Source organism: Lytechinus pictus, unplaced genomic scaffold, assembly GCF_037042905.1.
Source record: "Lytechinus pictus isolate F3 Inbred unplaced genomic scaffold, Lp3.0 scaffold_19, whole genome shotgun sequence".
In the NCBI taxonomy this organism is placed as follows: Eukaryota; Metazoa; Echinodermata; class Echinoidea; order Temnopleuroida; family Toxopneustidae; genus Lytechinus; species Lytechinus pictus.
This window is the reverse complement of record NW_026974140.1, coordinates 9,083,790-9,093,359: the sequence shown is the minus strand read 5'-3', so window position 1 is coordinate 9,093,359 and position 9,570 is coordinate 9,083,790.

Sequence of the window (9,570 nt, the reverse complement as noted above, 5' to 3'; positions counted from 1 at the left end):
TTACTAATTTCCATACAGTTGCAATTTATTTTTCAGTAGTAACCAGGAAATAATTTTGTATTCACCTCAGCGCTCAAAAACTTGAATTTTGGGCATATTTTTGTGTACGCCTTCCATGCATTGGTGGAAAGTAATATGGTAAGAAAATTTTCATTTTTCAATCTCTATTTTTAATTAAGAAAAAATAATTCAAAGAATCAAATTTACTTAAGAGCCAAGTTATATGATGAATAGCTGTAATAAAGGAAACAGACAGTGTAAAAAATCAAGCATTTGTCCAAAAGAAAAAGAGAAAATAAGCCAAACATTGCTACCCTTATTTTGCAACAGTCATGGAGATGTAACTGAGAACAAGGTTATATAACCTTGTTCATTGAATGAGTGATGTCTGCCTAGTATTACACGGACGAGTCCTGGGCTCCCTGACCCTGGGTTAGGTTGCAGTGCAGTGAGCAAGCAAGTGCTGCCTGGCTAGTGGGGCTGAGTCAGCAGGATCAGGATTTTCATTTTGATTTTTAATGAACAGTGTCACTAGGCACTTCAGGTGAAAATTAGGAAAGGCTGTTCCAGCATATTTGATGGGCTCACAATGAGGCTCAATATCTACGATTCACAAAACTGTTTGAATTTTCAAATTCCGATATCTAGAAGTCAAGTTATTGTCATCTATGTGATGAAAAAACAGGCCTTTTTGTGGACAAAAGAAGATTGCGAAATCTTATTATTCTCTTTGTTTTGGGCATGGCACATTTATAATACATAGCTTATGGGGAATTGTACAAGCTTTTTATTTATTTATTTATTTATTTATTTATTTATTTATTTATTTATTTATTCATGCATGTTCACAATATACAATGTAAAAGAATAAATCTTAAAGTACTCAGATTGATTTGACATATTGGCATATGATTTCTTTGGTTCAAGGGCAACTACCCCTGGACGATAACCCCCCACCCCCCCACTCTCGGACAATTCCCCTCCACCCACCCTGGACAATTCCCCCCCCCCCGGACAACTACACTGTACCCCTATCCAAAAATCTACACCTAACCTAACCCTATTTCGGGGGTAATTGCCCTGTGGTAGGTTTGTGCACAGGGTAAACATGACTTGATATTGATTTTCTTTGCTTGAACATTAGAAATTAAGTTTTCAATGAATATAATTTGTAATCAAAGAAAGAGAATTAAAATAATAATCTTAGGATTTCTAGAAAAAAATAAAAACAGATTGATTTCAATTGTCTATTATCTCATTATTGTCTTGTTATTATGGTCTCAATAAAATTGTTGATATTATTATTGTCTCATCATCGTTTCATTATTGTCTCAATTAGTATTATAATTATAATAATTATTATTATGATAATTATTTTTGTTTCATTAATATTATTTTCTAAATAATTATTACAATTATAATTACTATCATAGTAATTATTGTTATAATTATTTCATAATAATAATTATTATTGAAATAATAATTATTGTCTCAATAATTATAAGGCCTATAATTATAATTATGATTATTTTTATGATTATAATTATAATTATAATAATTTTTATAATAATAATAATTATTGATGACTTATCAATATTACTGTCTCAGTAATTATTACAAGTACAATTACTTTCATTATAATTGTTATCATTATAATTATTATTATTGTAATAATAGTTATTTGTCTCAATAATTATAAGGCCTTTAATTATAATTATGATTATTTTTATAATCATAATAATTTTTATAATAATAATTATTGATGACCTTTCAATATTACTGTCTCAGTAATTATTACAACTTTCATTATAATTGTTATCATTATAATTATTTTATAATAATTAGTATTATTGTAATAATAGTTATTATTGTCTCATTAATTATAATTACTATAATTATAATTGTTTCTACAATTATATTTATTTTAATTATAAGTATTATTATTATAATGATTATTATTGATATCTCATTAATATTATTGTCTCAGTAATTATTACAATTCAAAGTACATCATTATAATTTTTATCATTACAATTATTTTATCATAATAATGATTACTGTAATAATTATTATTGTCAATAAATACTAGAATTGATGTCTCAATAATTATTACAATTATAATTATTATCATTATAATTATAATTGTTATCATTATAATCATAATAATTATTATAATTGTCTCAATGTTTATTGTCTCATATTATTAATGTCTCATCATCACTGTTAATTGCCTCATTATTGTCTTCTCTTACTTTTTCATAATATCTTCAAATTAATAATTAACACCATAACAAAGGTCCATAAATCAGATATCAAATTCATGAAACACATCTCATGTATGTAAACCTATTTCTAAATTAAATTCATGCAAGGAGCTTTCTGTGCCATTCAAAAATACGACTTTCATTAAAGGAGAATGAAACTCTTGGAGCAAGTTAGCTTTTGTGAAAGCAGAAAAATCAAAGAATAAGATCAACAAAACTTTGAGAAAAATAGGACTAGCAATAAAAGAGTTATGAGCATTTGAATGTCGAGATCACTAATGCTATGGAGATCCTCCCATTGTCAATGCGACCAAGATTTGTGATGTCACACACGTACAACTCTCCCATTTGGACACTGAAAATATACCCCAAAACATCTGTTTTTGCTCATTCTAATCATATGACAAACGATTCATCAATGATATAATGTTGTGAAACCTCTGTACTTGTCATCTCATAAAGAGAACACCTCACCTTGTGATAGACTCTATAAAAGTGAGAATATAAGTGAAATAAGTACTAAAGTAATGAGGGAGTTGTACGTGTGTGATATCACAGATCTTGGTCGCATTGCCGTTGGGAGGATCTACATGGCACTAGTGATCTCAATATTCGAATGCTCATAACTTTCTTATTATTCATTCAAACTTTCAACAATATGTTTCTTTGATTTTTCTCTTTGATATGGATTCAGCTAGTTTCAAGGGTTTCATTCTCCTTTAAAGGACAAGTCCACCCCAACAAAAACTTGATCCGAATAAAAAGAGAAAAATTCAACAAGCATAACACTGAAAATTTCATCAAAATCGGATGTAAAATAAGAAAGTTATGACATTTTAAAGTTTCGCTTCATTTCACAAAAGAGTTATATGCACATCCCGGTCAGTATGCAAATGAGGGAACTGATGACATCACTCACTCACTATTTCTTTTGTATTTTAGTATATGAATTATGAAGTATTTTGATTTTCTCGTCATTGTCATGTGAAATGAAGTTTTATTCCTCCCTGAATACGTGGAATTCCATTATTTTAACATTTTGTGGTTTAGGCAAGGAGATCCTAATTGTCAAATTCGTAAAAATTTAGATATTGTATAATTCAAACAATAAAAAACAAAAGAAATAGTGAGTGAGTGACATCATCGACTCTCTAATTTGGATGTAACTGGCTCGTTCATATAACTATTTTGTTAAAAATAAGCGAAAATTTGAAATGTCATAACTTTCTTATTTTGCATCCGATTTTGATGAAATTTTCAGCATTGTGCTTGTCTGATTTTTCTCTATTGATTCAAATCAACATTTTGTTGGGGTGGACTTGACCTTTAACAATACCATATTCTAGACATTCAGACGCATTCCAACAAAAAATCACATATCAAACAAAATTCTTGAAGTTTACTTGCAGTTTTGCTCTTAATACTTATTTCACACGAATTCTACAAAATTATTTTCAAAATAACAATTTGATTTTCATAATTAACAGAGCTCAAATCGTAATTTAAAAAAATATACAACGGCTGAAACATACTGTGTCTGAATACCAAGACTAATCTCAGGCCCAACGCAGTGGGGATGACGTCACTCACAGCTGTTCGTATACGCTCAAAACAACCCTGCTCGATCGGCCGAGTCAGATTCACAAACACCTCATGACACTCAAAACTGAAGCTCATATTCGCAAACTCTCTACGGACCAAATTTGATTAGAATTTCACAAAATGTTCTCAAATATACAATTTTATTACTGACCGAGTTTACAAGGGATCCGATGATTACAAGAAGGTGATTTCAAGCAAAGAAAAATAAATACCTGAATATTACTTAGGTCCTTCCCTCGCATGAAGGTAGGGATCCCAAAACGAAAATCTAATTTTTGAAATCTATGTTTAAAAGCATTGAAAAGTACCTCGCCTGAATCAGCATATTAAAAAACCCCAAGTGAATGACTTTTAGTGTTCCAAAGAGATCTAAATATCTGTTAATCTGAGGCGAAATTAGGTCCGAATTGTGACAGATTTGTGTACAAATTTCTCTTTGAAATTTGGTCGACACGTACGGCACAGAGCTCGGCACTGAACGAGGGATTGTGGGCGTGTCCTTTCTCGTCTCGGTCTATTATTACGCAAATACACAACTCGAACGAAAGTACGTTCACCGTATCAGTTAGTCTCGGATCCGAGCTTATACAAATAAACAATGATTAAATAACAAGAAAATAATAGAAAGAAGAGAAAAGGGAAAATGAATGGCTCAAATGCAGTCGTTTGGTGACGGATAGTATGCTCTGACCTCTTGCTGATATAAGGATTAGATATGACATAAGTTTTATGCCATGATAACTAAAGCATGGGGGGGGGGGGGCGAGGGCACTCTGACTTTCAAAATAATTAACTATTTAAACATCTATATCTAGGCAATTAAGGGAGGGTCCGGGATTTCCAAAGGGGGGGGGGGGCACTATTAGCCATGTTAGCGGTGGCAGTCAAAAAATTTAGGGGGGCACCAAAATTTTTGACAAAAAAAGGTTATCAAAGGGGGGGGGGCCGAAAAAAAATTTAGCCCCCCAAAAAGCTAACAACATCCCCCATAGGCAGCGGGGGGGGGGTGTGCCCCCCTAAATTTGAGGTGGGGGGACGATCGTCCCCCCCTAATTTTTTGTTGATAACCTTTTTTTTTGCTTGTCAATTTTTTTTTCCTGCGTGCATGCCCCCTAAATTCCAGTGGACCACCCTAAAAAATTCATGTGGTCTCCCCTAAAATTTGGGTTGATACACTTTTTTGGGGGAGGGGGCTTGTCACAAAATTTTGGTGGTCCCCCTCCCTAAATTTTTGATTTCCGCTGCCAATGGTCCCCACCTAAAATTTAGGGGGGACATGGCCTATGGAGGGCACATTTTCCCGATGCAAATTTGATGAGCATTACAAAATATTTTTTTACCAAAAATTGAAAGTCATTTCGTCCATAAAAATTGACAAGCAAAAAAATAGGGCATATATATATATATCCTCACTTTCAAGGGGGCATGCTTGGGTAAAAAGGGCATGCTTATATTACAAATTACAATTTTGGCTCTCGATAATTATGCCCCTTGGATCCACCAGTAATCTAAGGGGAATTTTTTGTTTTTAGTTTTGATATGGCTACCTTCTCGGAGGGCGTCCTCGCCGCGGTAGCTGGATAGTGCTGCAAAAGAGTAGGCCTTATACATCTTTTGCAGCATTAACTGACACTCCGAGACGTATAATTTTACCTTATACTTAAAAAATGAATAATAAAAAATAAAACATAAACACTTGTTTTTAGAGTAAGTTGATGCAAAATATATTCAGTCTGGGGCATGAAGACTTGGAACTCTGCCCCATATCATTGTGCTTGCCTCGCTCGATTTGTATCATCAAAAAAAAAAAAAAAATGTTTCCACATTAAAATTTTGATCTAAGTACAATGGCCAGAAATAATAGTACGAATAAGCTAGCAGAATTTGTATCATATTACCCATATTATTGAACGCCAACGAAGGCAGTTTCTAAATCCTGTTTGCTTTATTCCACTTTTCCACTAAGATTCATCCCTTTTGCGTGTCATATGAAAGCAGTTTTGTGCGCAGATCTAGCGTACCGGTAGGACCACATGCAGTCATTAATAGGTCTCTTTAATTTTTTTTCCAACAATTGATGTCTCATGCTTTCTTTAAAATTAATAAATTAGAATCCTTGTATATGGCCCTGGGAAGTGGGGTGCTCGGGTTGTGACCCCCAAGTTTTTTTGTTTTTTTTTAGCTGGTGGTGCGTTTTTTGTACACGTATATAGTTTAAAACAGGAAGAAGAATGACATTGATTTTTGTACCGCATTATTTTCATTAATAATTTTATTGGTAGAAATAAGGTAGAAATAAAATTAAAAAAACATTTTTCAAAACTATTCCGCGGCTCCTGGAAGAATGGAGAGATGGACGGAAGGAGAGAAATAAATAGGATGAAGGGGTGGATCCAGCTTTCGCCAAAGGGGGGGGGGCCAATTTTTTTTTCACCATTATTTTTCCCCAATCGGCCGCGCGAATATGATTTATATTTGTTTCTATGAAGAAATTGTCACTTCTTAGCTTTTGTCTTGTAAATCAACATAAATATATGATATCATAACCCTTTTTATATAATGCGAGCTAATTTATTAAAAAAATTATGTTTTTCCCCAAAGTTTGAAATTTCTGGGCAATGTTTATCATGAAAAAGATGTGTATGCAACTAAATAATTACTAAGAACGCGAAGTGCGAACAGAATTGAAATCATAGGCACTTTTTGTAACTTAAACAGGATAGGTATATAACTTAGCAATATTGATGCGAAGCGCGGGCACAAAATTGGAAGATTTAGACCTAAAAACGAGACATGTCTAGTCATGTCTTTTAAATCATCATGGAAAAGGATGTCAAATTGCCGATCTTTGTTACTTTAATAATACTCGCGCAAAGCGCGAGCATAATATTTTTGTATACGTTTTGAACTGATCAAAAAGGTACCTGTTAAGGACTGCTTATTTCACTTAGCCATGGAGACGTTACATATTTCAACAATAAAATAATGCAAGCGCGAGCCGATTTTTTTTTTACACTTCTACATAAAGAATGGAAAATTTTAATCGATTATTGTGACCATGAACAGGATCGTCGCTATAAAACAATTAATGCGAGCGCGAAGCGCGAGCGGGAAAAAAAATCGAGATTTAGACCTAAAAAATGGGACACTCTATTCATGTTTTGTATAATAAGGATGAGTAATAGGGGTTCTTCCTACATAAAAAATGCGAGCACAAAGCGCTAGCAGAATTTTGTTTTTCAGAAACTGGATAATGATTGAAATACTAACAAGTTGAGTATCTAGATAGACATGCGCTCGCGTGTTTCCGATTTAGGCCTACAATCTAGGCATTCTGAATATATATTTTAACATGAAATTGAAAATCAAAGCGAGCGCGAAGCGCGACCTTAAAATATTTGACATTCTGATCTGAAAAAGGGGTCAATTTCAGCTCAAGTACTTTGTGAGGTGAATTTGGATCGCACTTAATAAAGAGCTGATAGATTTGACAAAGGACCGGGACATGAAAGTGATGAATATCTTCCTATTCCTCTTGCTAAGCGCGAGATGAAACAGAAAGGACAATTAAACCATTAAAATTAATATCTGATCTATAAATGCCTAATGAGACGCGAAATCTGATGATAACATGGTATGAAAACTGGAAATTTCAAGCACTTTTGTTATTATGAATATGATGTATCAGGTAATATTTTTAACCGTTTATGCGAGCGCAAGTCGCGAGCCAAAATTTTTATAAGGCCAAGTCACAAGGATTACCCTCCTTTTAACTGCCATTATCAATATGTTACTACATTATAAATCATGTATTTACTCTACATATGCATTAAATTCTGTGAATCCCATAATCTTGAACCATTAATGCTTCTTTCTTTGACCCATGCTATTTCTGCCCATTTATCTCTTGAGTGTTTTTTTTCTCTCTCTCAAGGTGTGTATGGCACATTGAGGAGTATAGAATCATGTTGGAGATATTGAAAGGGGTAGAATAATTGAATGAAATTTATGGGGGGGGGGGCAAAGATGTTGAGACAGAAAGGGGGTTTGAGAGAAAAGAGGGGAATTAACTATAAAGGAACAGCAGTCAGGAGAGGGAAAGAGAGAGAGAGAGGGGGGGGGGGAGGAAATCGAAGGAAGATATGCATACGATAAAAGAGTCCTCGTAGAAAGAGTGAGAGAGAGAGGGGGGGATATGGAACTGAGAGATCATAATGAGATAAGAAAGAAGTAGTAGTGCATGGGCGGATCTATCGCCAATAGGGGGGGGGGTGCCAATTCGTCTACGGCCAACTTGTCCACTCACTACATGGTCTACTTTCATTTAGTCTTATGCCAATCTGTCCATCAACATTTCGTCTAACAGCCACTGGTCCATTAACCATTTGGTCCAATCATCACTTTGTCTAATAACCATCTCGTCTATGACCATTTAGTCTCATAACCGGTTGGTCTAATACCCATTTTATTTTCATTCATTCACAATAATACACTTATAGTCCAATTAGATGAAATGGTATATGGACCAAATGGCTTTTGGGTCCACTGGTCATTAGACGGAATGGCATTAGACTAAATGAAGAAGAAAAAAGACTATGTGGTGAGTTGACGAACTGATGGACCAAACGATAGTAGACGAGTTGGCAATTAGACAAATTGGAAATAAACCGGGGAAGGGGCCGAAAAATATTTGCACCCGTATTTTCCACAATCAGCCGCTCAAAGTTAATAGGGGTAGTCCTAACAGTCACTTCTTTATTCTCATTAAACAGCATACACAAAATACAATAATATCATAGCCCCTATAGTGCAAGTGCGAAGCGCGAGCTAAAATATTTTTGAAATTTCATGTTTTTTATCCTCAAAATTGAACATTCTGGGCAATGTTTGTGAACTTGAACAAGATGCGTATTTTACTAAAATTGCTGCGAGCGCGAAGGAGCAAAAAAAAAGTAAGTAAGAAAAGAGAGAAATATACGTTCTGGCCTGATCGAAAAGGGACTTGCTAATGGCGGTTTACAGTTAGCCAAGAAGACGATGCATATTTCAATCAAAATAATGCGAGCGCAAAGCTCGAGCTAAAATGTTTGAAATTCTGACCATAAAAATGGACATTCCAAGCACTTTGTGTATGAACAGAACACAGTGGGAGCACGAAGCGTGAGCGGATAACAATTGATATATATAGACCTAAAAGGAACACTATTTTATATTTATGTTTTCTAAATCGTGAAAAGGGTGGGTAATTGGTTACCGTCTTACATTATTTTATAATGCAAGAGCGAGAAGAATTTTTTTTATATTCTAATCTGAAGCGAGATAATTTAAGCATGCTGTTTTCAATAAAGGATAAGCAGCCCGTCTCAATAAACATGCGTGTTCTAGAATTTGTGCATTCTTAATACACTTTTTACCACGGAAATCAATAATGCGAGCGCGAAGCGCGAACTGATAATATTGGATATTCCGATGTGAAAAGGTCAAATTAAGCACAATATAGGTGGTTTGAATAAAAATGAATAAAACGGCTATTTCGACTCTCCGTACGGCCGCCGCAGAGCAAATGTGACCGAGGTATAAATCAAAAAGAATAATGAAAGTTCAATGTCCTAGCTGACCGTACAGTATTTGTTTTGTATTTTGACTGCAAAGCTTAAATGTCAAGCTCATATATATCAGCCTATTGAGCAATATGTACTCATCG